The sequence below is a fragment of the Crocodylus siamensis genome, chromosome 6 (assembly GCF_052110815.1).
Source record: "Crocodylus siamensis isolate JL-2025a chromosome 6, ASM5211081v1, whole genome shotgun sequence".
NCBI lineage: Eukaryota > Metazoa > Chordata > Crocodylia > Crocodylidae > Crocodylus > Crocodylus siamensis.
Window position 1 is genome coordinate 56,824,528 of NC_143400.1, and position 20,123 is coordinate 56,844,650.

General features: G+C 43.0%; 1 protein-coding gene and 1 long non-coding RNA gene across 5 annotated transcripts in view; one reads left to right on the top strand and one right to left on the bottom strand.

Moving 5' to 3' along the window:
• The window catches only part of LOC149862866 (uncharacterized), a 60,727-nt gene that overhangs the window by 31,842 nt on the left and 8,762 nt on the right, over positions 1-20,123 (top strand). The window contains exon 6 of one of the 4 annotated variants that reach the window (XM_090051073.1): positions 18,138-18,296. The exons of the other annotated variants lie outside the window; for them this stretch is intronic. The gene's annotated coding sequence lies outside the window, so the exon portion shown is untranslated. Of the gene's footprint in view, positions 1-18,137; positions 18,297-20,123 lie in introns of those variants that run through there. 4 annotated transcript variants of the gene reach the window in all.
• LOC149862867 (uncharacterized) overlaps positions 1-20,123 on the bottom strand; it is a 59,303-nt gene that overhangs the window by 18,744 nt on the left and 20,436 nt on the right. Inside the window, exon 2 of the long non-coding RNA XR_016442893.1 lies at positions 15,242-15,337. This is a non-coding gene — a long non-coding RNA (uncharacterized LOC149862867). The remainder of the gene's footprint in view (positions 1-15,241; positions 15,338-20,123) is intronic.

Here is a 20,123-nt window from a genome sequence, read left to right on the forward strand (position 1 = left end):
AGTCACCAATTAGCTTCTCAACTCATTGCAGTGGCCTTAATTATTCAGAAGCCAACTTTTTCTCATAACCTGGAGGCACCAGCTAACCCCTTCTAAGGGCAATGGTCAAGACAGCAAACAAGAGGGGCAAGTTCATATATTCCCAGATATTTCAGGACAACCTGGGATTAAGGCCCTCTATGTCTATGTGATGTTTAAAAGAGAATGGTTTCCATTGTGGATTGCATAAATGAACTTAACAGATGCTTAGACTTTCTACACGGTTTCAGCTTCATCTTTCAACTCTGCTCACTTTTACATGAACTTAAGCAGAATACAACTCCTCCAGGAAGATCCAATTTGATAACCACCCTGTTTTATCATCTGGAATGATGCGGTGGAGATTCAGACTCTCGAAGTTCAGTCACACATTTGTTTGGGTTTTTTTGTTGTTACCCACAAATACCACCAGACCTCCTGCCTACCCCTACCCAACTGCCAATCAGAGTCTAGCTATAGTTGACTGCTATCCTTCAAAGTGTCCAACAATTAATGTTTGGATTGGGATAAAGCATAGAACATCTTGATCAGAGAGAGAAATTCAGGAAATTTAGTGTGCTTCTGGAAAAAAGTACAACTGAAAACATTTGCAATCTACTTGATTTATCTTTCACTGCTATAACATTCTAGAATAATTTAATAGTGTCTTTTAAAATTATAAATAAAAACTATTGTGGACATAAATACATTGCATAAGTATCCAGACAAGTTTCAAAATGAGACTCATGCAAATTGAATTGTCTGCATACGATTCATTTTTTATTTCTCCTTCATAAAGTCATGCATTTGCCTGAAAGCTTTCTTCCTCCTCCTTTTCCCCAATCTTACATTCACTATGAGTCTGAATTCAAGGATACCCTTAAGGACACCCAGCTGAAATGAAAGGGAGCTGTGGTGACCTGGCTTCTCTGAAAATTAAGCCCTGTCAATCTGTGAGAAATTATGTAACTTTTCTTGAGATACTGCAATGAAAGGAGCCCCTGGGCAGTTAAAATTCATCTAAGATAGATATTAGTAATAGGGAGAAAGAAAGTTATTAAAACCAGGGAACTCTAAATTACAGTGATCATATTAAAAAAAAATTACAAGAGAATGAAGAGATGTACTAAGATAAAAGGAATAGTCCTGCTTTTAGTAGGGGGTTAGACTAGATGACCTCCTACAGCCCCTTCCAACCCTAACTTACTAGGAATTTTCTATGATTCTGTCAATGTGGTCTGGCATTTAATGAGCCAGGATCAAGATGGAAGAAGAGATAGAGGGACATCAGATCATTGTGTCCTTTTTTTCCCTGTCCAAATAGTTCAGGTACTATTTCACCATCTGAAAAGGGACAAATGAATGTAAAAGATTTATTCCCCCTCCTTGGTGTTGTATTGCAGAATTAGCTAGGTTCACTATTGGAATAAGATTTGATGATTCACTAGTAGGACAATAGTTAAACTCTCTTGGCAAGATATCAGACAAGGCTTCTGTCTTTGGAATTTGGTGATATAGTTCTACCTTAAATATGGTTCCCATTTTCCCAAACCCTATCACTGGGTTGGCATGTAGCTATGCTATCTTAGAAAGAATTCAAAGTAAAAACAGTTTTAACACCCAGTTCCCTCCTTGTTTCAGTGTTACCCTAAACTAGCAGCAAATTACATCACCTTGGCCATGTCTACATGTGCATTTAACTGCGGAGTAGACTAGTTAACTGTGGAGTAAAGCATCACCATCTACACATGTGACGCTATTAGGCCACAGTAAAGTAATGCTGCTGTAAGATAGTACTATTGGGAACAGTACTGTCTTACAGCAGGGTAATTAACTGCTGTTAAATACACATGTAGATGCTGACCAGGGTGTAAATTGCACCTGGTCAGCCCAGCCAGAAGTGGTCCAGATTTCTGCCTGTTGCTTAGCCACATAGCTCCACACTCTAAGCACCCTCATGCCCCAGCCAGCCTCTGTACCACCTAACACTGCCACCCAGAGCCTGAGGCTGACCTCCCCCCCCCAAGGGCCCTAGATCCTTGTGTAAATTGCTCCACCCCAGCTGAAATTGATGCTGTCCTGAGTGCACATAGATTCATAGATGTTAGAGTTGGAAGGGACCTCCATAAATCATCGAGTCTGACCCCCTGCATAGACAGGAAAGAGTGCTGGGCTCAGATGACCCCAGCCAGATGCTCATCTAACATCCTCTTGAAGACCCCCAGGGTAAGGGAGAGCACCCAAAGCTGCATGCAGTATTCCAACTGTGGCCTGACCAGCACCCGAAAGAGGGGAAGTATCACCTCCTTGGTTCTGTTTGTCATGCATCTGCTGATGCATGATAAAGTGCAGTTAGCTTTTCTGATGACTTTGTCACACTGACAACTCATGTTCATCTTGGAGTCCACTAGGACTCCAAGATTGCTTTCTGCTTCCATGCTACTGAGCATATCACTTCCTAGGCAGTAGGTGTGCTGGATACTTTTCCTTCCTAGGTGCAGCACTTTGCATTTCTCCTTGTTAAATTGTATTCTATTGTTTTCTGCCCATTTGTCCAACCTGTCCAGGTCTGCCTGTAGTTGGTTCCCTGCCCTCTGGTGTCCATTTCTCCCCACAGTTTTGTATCATCCACAAACTCGGACAGAGTACACTTCACTCCCTCGTCCAAGTCACCGATGAAGACATTGAAGAGTATTGGTTCAAAGAACGAGCCCTGCGGGACCCCACTCCCTTCCAGGTCAATACTGACCCATCCACTACCACTCTCTGGGTACAACCCTCTAGCCAATTTGCCACCCACTGGACTGTGTAATTATCCAAGTCACAGCCTCTAAACTTGTTCACCAGTATGGGGTGGGATACCGTATCAAAGGCCTTCCTGAAGTCTAAGTAAACAATATCTACCCCTACTCCTGCGTCCAGGTGTTTTGTAAGCTGGTCATGAAAGGAGACTAGATTAGTCAGGCATGATCTACCTGCTGCAAACCCATGCTGGTTTCCCCTCAGCATAATTTTTCCTGCTGGGCTCTCACATATATGAGCTTTAATAATCTTTTCAAATACTTTGCCAAGGATGGAGACGAGACTGACCGGCCTATAGTTGCCTGGATCCTCCTTTCTCCCCTTCTTGAAAATAGGGACCACATTGGCCCTTTTCCAGTCCTCCGGGACCTGGCCCATGCACCACAAGTGCTCAAATATTCTTGCCAGTGGCTGTGCAATGACATCAGCCACTGCCTTCAGTACCCTTGGACGGAGCTCATCTGGGCCTGGCGACTTAAAGATATCCAGTCCTTCCAAATGACTCTGCAACATCTCAGGGTCAACGCTTGGTAGTTTGGCCCCCAGCTGCTGCCTTTCTACAATCCCATCGTGAGACTTCTCTTGCCCCTCCTTTAGGAAGACTGAGGCAAAGAACTCATTGAGTAGTTCAGCCTTGTCCTCCTTGTCTGTCACCAATTGCTTTTGCCCATTCAGGAGTGGTCCTTCCTTTTACTCCCTATATAGCTGAAAAACAATTTTTTTGTTATCCTTAACTTGGAATGCCATCCTAAGCTCCATGGTAGCTTTGGCCTTTTTAACTGCCTCCCTGCAACTGCGAGCTGACGAGGCATACTCCTCTTTAGTAATCGCTCCCTGTTTCCACTGCTTATATGCCCCACTTTTTGCCCTTAGGCTGCTCTGGATTTCTCTGGTCAGCCAAGGAAGCCTCTTGCATTGGAATCATCTACCTCTGTGCCCAAAGGATCATTTCCTTAAGGCATAGCCACCCTTCCTGGACTCCCATCTCACCAAATCTCTTGCTCTCCAGTGCATCATTAACTAAGTGCCTGAGTTTGCGAAGTCAGCCTTCTGAAGTCTAGCACTTCCACCCTCCTGGTTAACTTACCTTATGATGAATTCTATTATTTGGTGGTTGCTGTCCCCCAGATCTGTACGTCCCCTACCATGTCATCCCTTTTTGCCAATACCAGGTCAGGCTGCCAATACATATAGATGCTACTCCCAGAAGTATTTTACACTGGCTCAAACTGCTCTGGAGTTTATGGCATTTAATTAATTGCACATCTGAAGCTCCCCTTGTATTCTAGGCTGCACCTTAACATGGTGATAGTGATGAAAAAGATGTGCATGATCCCCACACATGTACAAAAGTACCAGCATGCACTTATTCTTTTGGAAAGGAAGTCTTATATACATAGTGTGCATGTCTATGAGATGCTTTGCCACTATGGCAAAGTAGCATCAGCAGGCACAAACCACAATGCCAACAGTAATGCACAGTAGCAATGAGCTACTGTGTAGTAGGATCAGAAACAACCCATGCACTGATGGGACTGCACAGTAGCAGTGGTTACTGCTACTGAGCAATAACCACTGCTCATTCAGGAGCACATGTAGACATGCCCATTAGGAAATGCAAATTAACAGCCTTACTTTTTTATGAAATCTGTTTTTGTAAAAGTTGAAGGACTAGGAATAACAACAGAAATACTAATGGACCCTTCAAAACATTGCTAGACATATGACTAGAAATGACTGAAAATAACAATAATAATGCTGCTAACTGACAAACTAGATCTATAAAACACCCCACACAGAATGTTTCATTGCTTCTTTCATCTTGTCAGTCAAATGCCTGAGCAAAAAGGAGCTTTAAAGCATAATCCAAAGGTCAATTAACTACTCCAGCTTTGTGGGAAAAGTGAATTGTAGAGGTAAGCACCTTTGGTAGCAGGACCTATGTTCCCCTGCAATAATAAACAGAAAGAGCATATCAATAGCAATAGTGTAATGTGATGCTAGTGGCTAATTCCAGTGAGACAGCAGAGTTCCTCTTCTGTGAAGACAGACCCTCATCCAAGGTCTTCAGTGCTAGCCCCGTGCACAGTGCAACAGAGCAGTGAGGGGCCAACATTTTTGGCAGATGTGCTACAGATTAACCCTACACCCTCCCTGAATGCCACTCTGATCCCCTTCAGCCCAATTGCTCAGCTCTCTGCTCCCTCCCTGTGCTCCCTGTCAAATCTGCATTTCTGCTTTCTGCCCTACCTGCCACTGTGCTCTTTGATCTGCTGCATGCAAAACACAGTGGCTATTTGTATCCCTGGTAGCACCTGTGCCACAGTTTGGCTACCCCTGCAACAGAGTATTCGATCTTTAATCGCAGTAAATGCATAAAGATGGCAGGGGCCAGATCAGAAATGTTTGCAGTCTGCATGTTAAATGGGATAAAAAGGTGCTTTAGATTAACTATCAAATGGACAAGGGAACATCCCTCCCATGCTCATTAGAACTTGCCTGAGTATAAACAGCATTACTCCCAACTTACCTGAACTGGGTTTTGGCCAGTTCACTGTCATATGAATTTGAATAGTGATCAAACACTTCGTCATTGAGATTCAGTGAGAGAGAGAAAAAGGGAGACATCAAGCTAATGCTAGCACTGTAAAAACCTCATTTTACAATCTTAGCTACTAAGTCTAACTCCTCTTGCAACAATGTGGCTGATCTAGAGTAATCAGCATGCCCAGCTATATTTTGTCCATCATCAGGAGAAGGGAAACAACCAGCAAGATCATTACATCTCATCACAAACTGAAAATCTGATGGACAGGCATCAAGGAAATCTAGAAATATTCTCAGTAATGTTGTTAAAAAATGTCAGAGGCAGGGTGATAAGACATGGGGATTGTTATCATCAAGAAACTTTTAAACTAAACACTATCTGGAAAGGAAGATGGCAGTCAGCCTGAGCTACATATAAGAAAAGCTGCTACTGTAGTTTTAGGAGGAATTCATGGTATTGATATTTATTTTTTTCCAGACCTGGATCTGCTCTATGAGTACCACTAATTGGGCTCACATCTGATCAGTCCCAGAAAAGAAACTGCTATAGCAAGGAATATCTTTCTCTTCCTAGTAAGGATGGCCATCACCTGAAGAGTTTTGTAGGCCAAAATGTCCTGCCACATCTCCCCCAGCATGCACAAAGGTTCTTTTGAAGGTCCATTCAGTAAAAGCTTCATCTCAAAATTGATTGACATCAGAGTACATCAGAGTACAATGGCTGTCACCAATTTCTCCCCACTGGTCATCTGTATGCCAGGGCAACATGACTTGTGGGAGGATGAGATTTATGAACCTGTGTTGTGGTAGTTGAGGTTGAAACTAGATCCTATGAAATGGGTATGCAGAAGACAGCAGTTTTAAAATACATTAATCTATTTGCGGATTCTAGGATGGGGGCAGGAATCTATAGTCTGGAGCAAAATAGAGACTGGCTGGACATTTTACTGTAGGTTTTTAGTATTTTCATTACAAAAACAGTTGCATAGTTAACTTTTGTTTTTCATGTGTGACCTGCTTCAGTCATTTGAAGCCTGAAGCCTGGATTAGAAGAGTCACAGAAGTATTATCAAGACTCATCCGACCATCTGATTATTACTTCATGCTGTTCATATATGGGGGCACCAGTAAGACTGCCAGGGTGACCCTGAGCAAAATCAAGAGTGACTACAGGGCTCTGGGTACAAGGGTGAAGGGGACAGGGGCACAAATCATGTTCTCCATAATCCAAGGGAAAGGGCCCTGGCAGTAGTGGACACATCCTGCAGATTAATGCATAGCTGTGTAGGTGGTGTCACCAGCAGGGATTTGGCTTCTTAGATCATGATGTTGTTCCAAGAAGAAGGCTTGTAGGGAGAGAAGACCCACCTAATAAAGAGAGAGAGGAGCATCTTTGCAGACAGGCTTGCTGACCTAGTGAGAAGGGCTTTAAATTAGGTTTGCTGGGGGAGGGAGAACAAAGCCCTGAGGTAAGTAGGGTTGCCAGAGACCTGGAGGAAGCAGAAGAGACCTGGAGGAAGAGGCAGCAGAGGAGGCCTCATTCCTGAGAAAGTAGGACAATCCTCAGGTGTCTACACAAATACAATCCTCAGTCACCTCAGGTGTCTACACAAATACATAGAGCCTGGGAGACAACCAGGAAGAACTGCACAGTCAAGGAACTATGTGATTGGAATAACAGAGACTTCATGGGATAGCTCACTGTCACAGGAGCACTGTCATGGATGGGTACAAACTGTTTGGGAAGGAAAGGCAGGGGAGAAGAGGAGAAGGAGGTGTACTGTATGTAAAAGCTGGATGATTGTTGAAAGCCTCTGAGTTAGAGGGGAGATCAACAAGGGTGATGTGGTGGCTGTGTGCTATAGACATAGGCGACATATGGGAGGGGTCATGTGCCCCCCCCCCCCGAGATTTGGCCTTCACCGGCTGGGGAGTGGGGGCACCGAGTGAAGCAGCACTTCCAGTTTGCCAGTGGCACTTCCGGTTCTGCTGCCAGTGCTATGTTCGGTTGCTGTGAGACGCCCCTCCACCCAGTCAGCAGTCGGCTGCTGGTGTCCCCTCCCGGACTCTGGAGGCACCAGTTGCCCATGGCCATAGACCACGTGACCAGGAGGATAAGGTGGATGAGGTTTTGTTAAAACAACTAGCAGATGTTTCCTGATCACAGGCCCTGGTTCTTATGGAGGACTTCAATCACCCTGACATCTGTTAGGAGGGCAATATAGCAGTGCGCAGGCAATCCAGGAAGTTTTTGGAGAGCGTTGGAGACAATTTCCTGGTGTACGTGCTGGAGAAACCAACTAAGGACAACAATGTCCTTGACTTATTACTCAAACCGAAGAATTGGTGGAGGGTGTGAAGGTGAATGGCAAGTTGGGCAGCAGTGACCACAAGATGACTGAGTTCAGGATCAAGATAAATGAATGAGAGGAGAGCAGCAGAGTACGGACCATGGACTTCAGAAAAACAGACTTTGACTCCCTCAGGGCACTGATGGACAGGATTCCCTGGGAGGCCAGTCCGATGCAGAAAGGAGTCCAGGAGAGCTGGTTGTATTTTAAAGAAACCTTTTTGAGGGCACAGGAACAAACCATCCCCCTGTGCAGGAAGAATAATAAATGTAGCAAATGACCAGCTTGGCTTAGCAGAGAACTCTTCATTGAGCTTCAACACCAAAATGAAGCTTACAAGAAATGTAAGCTTGCACGAACAACTTGGGAGGAATATAAGAATATTGCTCAGGCATGCAGGAAGGTCAAAGGCAAGTCTGGAAAGCCAAAGCACAACAAGTTGCAGCTAGCAACAGAGGTGAAGGGTAACAAGAAGAGTTTCTGTAAATATGTTAGCAACAGGAGGATGGTCAAGGAAAGTATGGGTTGTTTACTGAATGGTAGAGCCAACCTAGCAACAGACAATGAGGAAAAGACTGAAGTGCTCAATACCTTTTTTACCTTGGTCTTTACAGACAAGGCCAGCTCCCAGACTACTTCACTGGACAGCACAGTTTGGGGAGAAGATGAGTGCCCTCAGTTGTGAAAGAACAGATGAGGGACTATTTATAAGAGCTGTACATGTACAAGTCCATGAGGCTGTATCCAGTGCATCCAAGGGTGGTGAGAGAGTTGGCTGATGTGACTGCAGAGAAACTGGCCATTATCCTTGAAAATGCATGGCTGTTGGGGGAAGTCCTACATGTTTGGAAAAGGGCAAATATAGTGCCCATCTTTAAGAAAGGGAAGGAGGGGGATCCAGGGAACTACAGACCAGTCAGTCTCACCTCAGTCACTGAAAAAATAATGGACCGGGTCCTCAAGGAATCTATTTCTAAGTTTTCTGAGGAGAAGGTGGTGATCAGGAACAGCATGGATTCACCAAGGGAAAGTAATGCCTGGCCAATCTGATTGCTTTCTATGATGAAATAAATGGCTCTGTGGATGTGGAGCAAGCAGTGAATATAATATAACAAGGCTTTTGATATGTTATCCCACAGCATTCTTACAAGCAAGCTGAGGAAGTATGGGTTGAATGAATGGACTGTAAAGTGGATAAAAAGCTGGCTGGATTGTCAGGCTCAATGTCCACTTGGCAGCCGGTATCAAATGGAGTGTCCCAGGGGTCAGTTGGTTTTGTTCAATATCTTCATTAGCAGTCTGGAAGATGGGATGGACTGCACCCTCAGAAAATTTGTGGCTGATACCAAGTTTTGTGGGGGGGGGGTATGGTAAACACACTGGAGGGTAGGGCTAAGATTTAGAATGACCTAGACAATTGAAGGATTGGGCCAAAATAAAATCTCACGAGGTTCAACAAGGACAAGTGCAAAGTCCTGCACTTAGGCTGGAATAATCCCAAGCGTCAACACAGGCTGGGGGCTGACTGGCTGAGTAGCAGCTGTGTAGAAAAGGGACCTGGGGGTTACAGTGGACAATAAGCTGGATATGAGTCAGCAGTGTGTCCTTGTTGCCAAGAAGGCTAACAGTATACTAGGCTGCATTAGCAGGAGTGTTTACCAGCAGATCGAGGGAAGTAATTATTCCCCTCTATTCTGCACTGGTGAGCCACATCTGGAGTATTGTGTCCAGTGTTGGGCCCCTCACTATAGAAAGGATATGGACAGTTTGGAGAGAGTCCAGCGGTGAGCAATGAAAGTGCTTAGGGGGCTGGGTCACATGGCTTACACAGAGAGGCTGAAGGAACTGGATTTATTTAAAATCACAGAAGAGAAGACTGAAGTGGGATTTAATAGCAGCCTTTAACTACCTGAAGGGTAGTCCCAAAGAGGATGGAGCTAAACTGTTCTCGGTGGGCATGTGTGCACAAGACTTTAAAATGGGCTAAATGCTTTTGCACCACTTTAATGGTGTTGGTGTTTGCACACATCAGTGGCATATTGTGCATGAATTCCAGCTGCTGTAGGAAATTTGGCAGCATAATGCACCTTAAATAAACCTTTGAGGAGTTTTAGTTTGCTGCCCCTACAGCCATGGAGTGAAGCACTGGTCTCCATGCAGCTCCATGGTTCTGCAGGAAGCCTTGTAGGCAGCCTGGCAGCAGCCCAGGAAGGCAGGCTTCTCCCAAGAAAAGTGACAAGCCTGATTTCATCTTCACCCCTCCCCGCCCCCGAGCCTGCCTGCCTGTCTGAGCTGCATGGGGCCCAGTGCTTCCCTCCATGGCTGTAATGCCCCCTGGGGCTGCCTGAGCCGGGTGCCTGTGGGCAGGTGCCACCAGAGGCAGGGGGCACTGCTGCCACAGAGGGAGGCACCAGCCCCACCCTGTAGCCAAGGGCCCGCTTCACCTGCTGGCAGCTCACCCTCCCCTCCCCACCACCAGAAAGGCAGGTAAGTGTGGGGTGTGTGCATGACACGGCGGTTTACTTCACCCTAAATTGAAGCGGTGGGTTTAAAAACCCACCGCTTCAATTTAGGGCCCATATTTCATCTACACATGCCCAGTGGTGACAGATGACAGAAGCTGCAACAAAGCAGCGAAGCAGGTTTAAGTTAGATATTAGGAAAAATTCTCTCACTAGGAGGGTGGTGAAGCACTGGAAGGGGTTACCTAGAGAGGTGGTGGAATCTCTATGCTTGGAGTTTTTTAAATTTTGGATTGACAAAGCCCTGGCTGGAATGATTTATTTGGGGATGGTCCTCCTTTGAGCAGGGTGTTGGACTGGATGACCTTCTGATGTCCCTTCCAACCCTAATTTTCTATAATTCTAATTTCCTACATGAAATGGTTGAATTTGGATCTTCATTATTAAACTCTTTCCTAAGAAACTGTTAGATGGATTTGATGCTTCCAAGAAGTTCTGCGCTTGTACAGAAGAATCAGTGCTCTCAAGATGTAGCACAAAAATGTAGTAGATGTATATACTTGCCCTTAGCCCAGTGTTGCCTCTCCAACTTCATTTCAGTTTAAATCTTATGAATTAAACTAGCCAGCCTTAAAAAGGAGCTTCAGCTGCAAATAATTTGGTGACCTATGGTATGGCAGCCTCTTTAGATTTGCCAAGGTTTCCTTTTTCTCATCTAAACAATACCCTGGAGCCCTCATAAAATGAAATCCATTTTCTTTTCAAAGGTGTGTTTAACTTATTTAGCCATGTATTTTGTTCTAGTCAATATCAGTCAAATTTCAGACCTCTCAACTCTGTGGCAATCCAATCTACATGATGCTATCAAGTTCCTGCTCTTAAAAACAGAAATTCAGGTTCATGCTGCTGAAGAATAAAAATTTACTGATTGTGTTGTGGTTGGCAACAACTGCTCTTGTTCCAGCCTCTCCCAGGAAAAGCAGACTGACAGGCTGTTCTTTTATAAATTGCTCACTAGATAGGCTTACATTTCGTATTTAAATAAATGAAAGGGTTGGTGACATTGTAGCCAAACATGAAATAGTAAAGGTGGGTAGTGTCACTCTGGGTTCAGTCCTTCAAGGTATTGTTTGTTTATCCAGGTCATGAGTGAATCTGGAGTGACAAATGGAGTTGCTTTGCAATATCTTTTCCATTAGAGCCCTGAAAATAGAACCGCATATGGCAAGTGTGCAAATTAATTGGATGTATGAAACATCCATAAATCTTTGCTATTATAATCAGAAAATAGGGTCATTCCCTGAGGAGAAAGTCCTAAATGAAATACCACTGTTGGTTTAGTCTTTCAACATATCAAACCACCCATATTTTGCTTTGATGAGAATGGTTTGATGAGAGACCAGGAAATCCAAGAGTTGATCAACCGGAAGGACAAGGCCTTTTGTGGTTGGCAGAATGACATCAACTCCAAGCAAAAGAAACTGAATCTCCAACAAGCCAAGGCAGAGATCCAAAGAAGGACCCACAATATGAAGAACAGATGATGGGAAGACAAGGATAAGGAGATTCAACATCTCACTGACATCCACAATATGCCACCAAAACCATCGAGTGTCTGAGTACTCAGAGACCAACCCCCTTGAGTCCTAAGGAAGAAGGAAACCTGATCAAGGAAAGGGGAGCCATCAATGCCAATTGGAAGGAGCAGATAAACCAGAAGATAAACCAACAGATAAAGGGGGAGCCATAGTCATCCTAAACCATGAAGACTACATAAAGGGAGCCAACAGACAACTCTGACACCACCTACTACAAAGAACTACAAGAAGATCCTACTCCCCTTTTCACCAAGATACTCAACAATTCCATTGAATCATTTACATCAGGACTACAAGAAAAACTACAAACCTTGATCCCCTCCACTACCTAACCCGGAGACTTTTTACATGCTCCCTAAAATCCACAAACAAGGGAACCCTGGCAGACCTATCAGATCCAACAATGGGACCCTAACTGAAGAAATATCGGGTTTCGTTGAATCAATCCTAAAACCACTTGTCACCCACAGAGCAAGTTTTGTACAAGACATTACAGACTTTCTATGGAAACTTAAAAACATAGACCACCTTCCCAGCAACACCCTCCTAGCCACCCTGGATATTACCAGCCTATATACCAACATCCCACACCAGGATGGCATCCAAGCCTGCCTTGCGTATCTACAGGAACAAGGTTACAACTGAGAATACAGACCCAAAGATATTACTGACCTTATACACTTCATCCTCACATAAAACAATTTCACTTTTAATAGCCAACACTTCCTCCAGATGATGGGAACAGCTATGGGCACTGAAATGGCCCCACAATATGCCAATCTTTTTATGAGCCACCTGGAAGAAGACTTCGTCAAGAACTGCACCATCAAACCCTTGTTATGCTTAATATATATCAATGATATATTTTCATCATGTGGACTGAAAACCTACAATCTCCGATTGATTTTCTGATGGAACTCAACAATCACCATCCCTCCATCCTCCTTTCTCTAGAATACTCCAGCACCAACATCTCCTTTTTAGACATGATGATCAGTATCCAGAATGATAAAATACAGACCACATTATACAAGAAACCCACAGACCAACATACATATCTGCACAGAACCAGCAATCACCCTAAACACACCAAAAAAGCTATGATATACAGCCAAGCCCTCAGATACCACTGAATTTGCACTGAAGAGAACACCCAGGATTGCCACCTCAAATCTTAAAAAGGCTTTCACCCAACAAGGACACTCCTCCAGAGAGATAGATTGCACATTTGAAAGAGCCACCCAAATACCACGTGAAGAATTGCTGCAGTACAAAAGAAAAACCCCCACAAATCACATACCACTGGTTATGACATATCACCCCTCCCTCGAACCTGTACGGAAAATCCTTAAACAATTGCAACCCATACTAGAAAGAGACCCTATTCTTAAAGAAATCTTCCCAGAGCCACCCATCCTAGCCTTCAAACAAGCACTGAACCTCGCTAACCTCATCACCAGAAGCAAACTTCCTCAGGCCCAGAACACATCAAATGGATCCAGACCATGCCACAAAAGATGCAAAACCTGCCAACACATCTCCACCACCCCCACAGTTACTACACTCCACAACAGAGCCATCAGCATTGCTGGATCTTACAGCTGCCCCTCCAGAAATGTAGTATATCTTATTCCAATGCACCAAATGCCCTGAAGGAAAATATGTACGAGACACCAAACAAGAACTGGGCACCAGAATGAATGCACACCGGAAATCTATCGAAGACAAGAATACCCAATTACCTGTGGGGGGACATTTCTCCCAAGAAAACCACTCTCTCACCAATCTGATTCCTGATCCTCAAAGGAAACTTACAAAACACTTCCCAGAGACGAGCCTATGAACTCCACTTCATCAACCTCTATATATAGACACTGAATTTATGACATGTTATAACCTGCCTGACATTAGACTCCCCAGATACTTCTCTAGTATTCATCCCCCTTCTCTTCCCCCCTGCCCCTCTCTCACCCATTGACTCCTCAATCTACATCTTCACTGACTGCCCATCTTGTATGCAGCCCAGCCTCTGGCTTCTTTACTGTTCATTCCATGCAAGAAGAGCACACACCAACTGCTGAATCTTCCTTAGCCTGACAAAGGGTTTTTGAACCCAAAAGCTTGCTTAATAATTGGTTTTCCAACTATTTAAGTTGGTCTAATAAAGTATATCAGATTCACCCAATGAACCATGTGTGCCATTGGAAGGAGGACCATCTTGAAGACTTTGTGAATTGAAACTTTGTTGTTGACAGGAGTGCTCAGTTCCATCCTGCAACACAGTCAAAGATGATCTTGGAATCCCTCCAACTCTTGATGTGAGGAAAGCCATCAAACATATGAAGAAAACACAAGGCATTGAGAGCTGATGGAATCACTGCCAAAATCTTCAAGCAAGTCAAAAGGACTTCACATCACAGCTCCATGCCCTCATCTTAAGGTTTTGGAATGAGGAAATCCCAGATGACCTCAGGAATGCCAGGGTTGTGACAGTGTTCAGGAAAGAAGGCAAGTCAGGCTATGGAAACTACAGAGGGATCACTTTGCTGCCCATCACAAGAAAGATCATTGTGAGAACCCTCCTGAACCATCTCTTTCCACATACTAAAGAGCTCCTCCTGGAATCTCAGCGTGGGTTTAGAGAATCAAGAGGCACAACCAACATGATCTTCAGAGCTCACCAGCTGCAGAAACAAATTCCAGGAACAACATAAACCTCTCTACATGGTCTTTGGCCTCACAAAAGCCTTCAACTGTCAAATGAGAATACTGTGGAGGCTCCTTCTGAAGCATGGATGCCCACTGGAATTCATCACCATTCTTTGCCTGCTCCATGATGGTATACGAGCAGTGGTTCTCAGTAACGGATTTATCACTAATCTCTTTGAGATTAAGATGGGAGTTAAGCAAGGCTGCATCATCACTCCAGTACTCTTTTCAGTGTTCCTTACTTCAGTGCTACATCTGACTACTGACAAGCTTCCAGTCAGAGTGGAGCTAAACTACTGAATGGATGGTAAACTGTTTAGCCTCAGCCAAGTCAGAGCCAAAACCAACACCACCCTGACCTCAAATCATCAAGCTCCAGTACACTGATGATGCTGTAGTGCAAACCCACTCAGAAGCAGCCCTTCAATCAATCATCAACATCTTTACCAAGGCATGCAAAAAAATGGGACTGATGCTTAATGTTCAGAAGACTAAGGTCCTCCATAAACAAGCTCTTAATGAGCAGTTGTCATCTCTGGTAACCCAGATCCATGATGAGACTCTGGAGAACATTGAGTATTTCCCATAACTTGGAAGCTCTCTCTTTGCAGAAGGCTGACAAAGATGAAGAAATCCCACATTGCCTGAAATATGTAAGTGCAGCTTTTAGACATCTGAGGAAATGACTATTTGAACCTTGTAATGTCAGATCCAAAACCAAGCTCATGGTTTATCAAGCAGTTGTGATCCTTACCTTACTATATGGAGTGGAGACGTGGACAATATGCAAGAGACACCTCAAGTCACTGGAGAAGTGCTATCAATTCTGCATGCAGAAGATCCTTCAAATCTAGTGGGAAGATAGATGTACCAACATTAGTGTCCTCTTGCAAGCAAACACCATGAGCATCAAGGTGATGATCATCCAATATCAACTTCACTCGGCTGGTCATGTTATACAGATGTTTGACTCCAGACTCTCAAAGCAAGTTTTGTTCTCCCAACTTAGTCAAGGCATATGCTCAAGAGGATGGCAGAGAAACTGCGTCAAGATCATCCTCAAGGCCAACTTGAAAAAAAATGCAACAAAGACATCCACTGTCAGCCAGAACCACCCCAAATGGAGGAAGAGACTGATGCAAGGATCTCAGTGCTTTGAAAGCATATGACAACAACAGGAGATGGAAAAGTGGGAGCAGCAGTAACAGTGCGTCATGGACTGAATCAAGAATCTGGAAACACATGCCAGAGTTGTGGCGGAGACTTTTGATCCCAAATTGGCCTCATCCACCATCTTTAGACCTAAAGACAAGTATGTTGTGGAAGACAATCATCCCCTACTGTGAGGGATTGCTGAAGATTTACAAATGAATAGTAAAAAGTTAGACTGTGCCCTAGACAAATTACCTACTGAAATTTCAAATCAGGTAGTTGGGTATCAAATGCTTAATATTTGAATCAATTATACATTTTGGATACATATTGCAATCATAAAAATGCTCCTGAAAAAAAAATTTGTGGGCTGCCAGTCACATTGCAGTTAAAACATGTCCCAAACATAATTGATGTTATTACATAGCATTTGGGTGGGGGGAAAGAAACCTGTCCTCCCTCTCACAGGTCACTCTCCATTTTTATTGAGTACTTCTATCCGTTTGTATTTCTCTTTTACCAGTGTATCTAGGCATCAACTCCTTTTCTCTTTCTTGTCCTGTCCTCCCTTATTCTTCTCAAACATTTAAATTATTTTGCTGAATTACTCCATGAGTGAATGATACATTAGAAGTTAAAATCACAAAGCTTCCTCATCTTTTAATAGGAGATTAATTACTTTGCATTTGACTAACAGCTTTGCACATTTAGTGCTGCTGTTTGAAAGTTGTTTGTACTGAGTTCAAAGGCCCAGTTGGAATGAGGCGCATTGCAACCCGAGGGAATCTGCACTCCTATCGTGATAACCTCAGACAACAGTTTCATTCCACTGGGGGGAAAAAGTGGTAGTTGGCAGACAACTTTTCCAAGAACCAGAACGTTACGATGGAACTCACCATTAGAAAAAAAAAAAAAAAAAACCCAAAGAAATCACCCTTACTAAAATACAAAGTAGATGCTAAAATTACCTTTTGACTAAATTCTAGACCTCTCAAATACAACAGCTCATTCACTTTTCTATAGTGTGTATCCCTCCCACAAATCAGTACTAGAAGAGAGTGTTTTTGTTTGTGGAAGATCAGCAAACTCGTAAAAACGTAACTGGAAGAATATACTACACAAGTGTTTTTCCTAAATTATTTTGTTGTTGCTGTTGCTAAGTTTAACATTTGATACATCTATACCTAGAAGAAACCACAGAATCAGTGTGACCTGTAAAGAAAACAAAGAACATTTTGATTTTGTCTCATCCTGATTTTTTATGAATTAAGAAAAGATCTTACTGGATTGGGTTTTACTTTCATATATTTTAGAAAAGCTTTTACATTAGAAATATTATTCTATTTTTGCTGAAGGATTTCCTGCAGGTTTGGAAAAATATTACTATCACAAAACTACAAAAGGGACAAGTCTACTTCAGCCAAGCAGTGTTTGCATTACTTTTATGCTCAATTTCCCCCCTGGCTGTTAGAGGACTTGGAGAATGTGTCCCATTTGCCTATCTCATCACTTGAAACAGACAGATTTCTCTCCTGGGTGAAGGGATGTGGAGCATCCGCCCAGTAGTCCTGACATCAGAAGGAATGGTTCTACAGAGGCGTCTGACCTCTCTTTGAGAGGGACAGAAGAAAGTTTTGGTTTGGTTTGGTTTGGTTTTACAGTGGGAGTCTGTACACAGATCCTGTGGCAACAAATCCTATTCATTAGCTAATGAGGCAGTACTTTGTACCAAGGATTTAATACAGGTTACAATACAAACCAGAGGGATACGTATTTTTAGAGCTTGAGCTAAGGGAACAATTCTATTAAATAGTGGCAATAGACCATTATCCACTTCTAAGAACAGATCCTACAGAAAGATAGAAACCTCTCTTTTTAGCCAGCAGTCAATGAGCCCCCTTATTATTTCCCTACTCCTTCCTGTTTGGATTGTAATTTGAGTCAGAGGGCAGGGAACAAGGGCTGATCTCCATTGAGAACAAGCCAATACACTGGAACAGGAAACAATGGTGGATAGTGAGATGAGCCCTGATTTTGTCCATATGCTTGCCAGCCAAAGTAGCTTGCTGAGTCCCTAGGGAGGAATGAAACAGATCTACAAAATGCAGTGAAGCAATTTATTTCTCTCCCAGAACAGAGAGGTAGTTAGTCTGAAAACATGCAGAATGGCAGGGCAGGGCAACACTTTAGACACTAACTGGTTCAGAGAGGTATAAGCTTTTGAAGGCAACAGTCTACTTTGTCAGAGGCTAGTCATACAAGGAAGGATCAGCACAGTTTGTTCTCTGTGCTATTCCTGAGGTAGTACAGCTGTGCACTTTCACTCATGTGAAGCTCTAAGATTACAATTTAGGCCTCTATTGCTTTGGAGAGATTAGGGACTACATTCACTGGGCTTTGCATCAAAACCCTGATGAAAGGCTGGTTTGTTTGTTAATTCCCTCCATCCCATTCTTTTGGATTCTCATTGTTCCTGATGCTTTCCTCTATCTTCCCAGCAATGTATAATCACTGTCATGATGCCATGTTAGATTTGTTGCCTGCCATCTTTGCGGCACCATCATTTCTAAAAAGAACCGGTGGTCGTTGGAAGCATTTCACTCCACTCTCCCATAGTCTGAATGTACCATCTCTGCAAAGGACCTGAACTCTGACACAGTAAGGTCAGTGTTAAGCAGCCATTTAATACGTGGCAGCTAAGAAGCTGGCTTGGTTAAACATATTTATTCTTGGGTTATAACCTCTGTAGCACCAGGCTGAAAAGAGAAAAATGTCAAGGCTACAATTTAGGACACAGATTATGCATAAGGTTATACATTTCAGATACAAAGGACTCTAGTTATTAATTTTGTTCAAGGGAAGTGGGAACATCCATTTGCTTTTAGCATGGCTTATTTTTTGCTTGCAAATGACTCCTGAACATAGTTGGGCTTTATGCTACAGATAAATCATTTTTATGAAAAGCAGTAAGAGGATTTTAAAATAAAGTAAAAACAAAAGGAGTTTGTTCTTGTGAGCCTGGGCAATGTATAAAAATGAGAAGTATTATATAACTGATTTATTGTGTGCTTGCATAATTGGATCAAGAAAAAGTGCTTTCTTTACACTGGAACTTTTGAGGACATTTTGAAAGCCAATTCAATACACAGAAAATCTGGGTATCTTCAGTGCCTAGATAATTACTTTTGGAGGTACAGAATTACAGAAATTAGAGATCTGGTTTTGGAGAGCAATAGGTTTTTGGTATTTAAAGGTTTATTTAGAAAAAGATATCTACAGACAAATGTTCAACTTTGGACTTGCCAGTATTGGTGCAGTTCTCATACCCCTCTCAGTCAAATCAATTAGTAAAGGTATAATATGGGATGAGTTCTAGGGTTAGCATAGGTTTGTGATAATAACGTTCCTGCACTGCCAGAGTAAGGAGAAAATGTAACTCCCAGCATACTTGTGATAGACATGCAACGGTAATGGAAGAAGTATTTCACTCCAGATCTGGATTAAGTTAAATCTCAGGATTAAGGTTTAGATGCAATGCCACTGAAATCTTGTGAGCTCTTTGCAAGATAGGTTGAGCCTAAGTCAGAAGAACTCTTGGGTTCATTACGATATTAAATAATAAGTTCCTGGGCAGCAACCATGTTTTTGAGTTTGCATATAAAACCACCTAGCAATTGTGAAGCTATTAGCTTTTATTCAGTATATTACAATTAGGAACCAGATATGAAGTTGCTTCTGGCTGAGGAGAAGAGAAAAATCAAATTCTTAAGGACAGATCTGAATGTAGGCATTTCAGTCCCTTGCATACACCATTAACAAGTTTGGAATAGGTCTTTCCATTCTGTCCATCCTTATTGTGCTGTAATTTAATATGGTTTTTCCTCAGGGAATCCCAGCAGGCATAATAATGAGACTTTGGGTGTTGCATTGAAACTTCATATCTAGTTCCACCCACTTATGCAAGTTCTTGCAGTTTCTCTGTCAAGGCAAATTAATCCATAACAGTGTACTGAGAAAAGAAAGTTGATTATTTGCTATTAAAAAGCTCAGGAACACGAGACAGCCATATGATCTTTTTGGTTGTTGCCAGCTCTTATTAAATAAGCATGCGCCTTTCCCACCCTTTCACCCCATTTCAGCTCCCTGTCTTCCAACATGCTGTCACCTGACTACATGTCAAGAGTTCTTTGAATGGTCCCTGATGATGCTTTTTGAACATAGCTGTGTCTGTGTTTGCTTTTCGCTGTGGAAAGGGGCGCAAACTATCCGGTTGGCTATATCATAGACATAATTAACTAGAAGTGGAAGATGATACATTATCAAGTGTTGCCTTGGTCAGGGTACAGAAATATAACCCGTGCAGGAAACAGCTTTCTCTGGGACTGGCTTAACACTGGAACAAACACCTACAGGAACTAAGGGCTATTATAGCTCACTGAGCACTTGAAAGCCATCAGAGCAAAGCCATTAAACCTGATTCTCTT